The sequence below is a fragment of the Chrysochloris asiatica genome, unplaced genomic scaffold (genome assembly GCF_000296735.1).
Source record: "Chrysochloris asiatica unplaced genomic scaffold, ChrAsi1.0 scaffold00393, whole genome shotgun sequence".
Lineage (NCBI taxonomy): Eukaryota > Metazoa > Chordata > Mammalia > Afrosoricida > Chrysochloridae > Chrysochloris > Chrysochloris asiatica.
The window spans coordinates 1,537,298-1,538,418 of NW_006408911.1; positions in this window are offsets into that span (position 1 = coordinate 1,537,298).

Here is a 1,121-nt window from a genome sequence, read left to right on the forward strand (position 1 = left end):
ATATATATATCTATAATAGAATTTTTGAGGTATAGGTCAAGATGGCAGAGTAAGCAAACACACTGAGCTGATGCTTTGCAACAAAGACATGGGAGACCAAGTGAAACTGCTACAGATGGTGATCATGGAACCCTAAGCATCAGAGGATAGGACAGAGAAGTAGATTGAGTGTCAGCTGGAAGAGTAAGCTGAACAGGAGCAGTGAGAGACCAGATAATTAGGCAGACTGGGGACTGATAACAGAGCAGCACAGCCATCTTGAGTTTTTCTGTGTGTGTGGTTTTTTTTTCTTTTTGCAAGTTGTGAGGTGCTGCTCTCCCTTATTCATGTCCCCTTCTGATAGGTGGGAAGGTAGTCAGTCTCAACTCTCACCAACCTAGTGACCATTGGCAACCCCGCCTGCACAGCCTCTGTTCTACCTGGGGTCCAGTGCCTGACATATGTCTTCTGGAGGCATATGAATCAACCTTGAATGACACTATGTTGTTGTTGTTGAGTGCCGTTGAGTCAATTCTGATTCATATGACCCTCTGTAGTGGCTGGTGGGTTTGAACCACCAACCTTGCAGTTCGGACCAACCTTGCAGTCCAGTGCATTATCCCACAATACCACACTATAACTACACCATACACACACTGAGTGGAGAACTGTGTTCACCTTTCTAGTCTCTACCACATTGACCAGGAGACAGTGGTGAGTGCCTGAGAACACACCAATATGCAATCATCAACTAAAGATAAATATGACAGCAAAACGTCCCAGAGAAAACAGACAAGTTCAGCTTACCCAAAGAAATACGACAGAGTGCTTCAAACAAGTGACCAAGATAAATAGTCATAAAATGTGGTGTGGTGGTTATGTACTGTGGAGTCGGTTCCAACTCATAGCAATCCTGTACAGGGTTTCTGAGACTGTAATCTTTATGGGAACAGAAAGCCTCATCTTTCTCCTGTGGAACATCTGGTAGTTTCGAACTGCTGACTCTGAGATTAGCTACCCAATTTGTAACCACTACTCTACCAGAGCTCCTAAGTCATAAACTATAACACCAAAAATGTTATTGAACTGCCTGATAAGGAATTAATATAATGCAACTTTCCACCACTCATCTGTCAACTTGT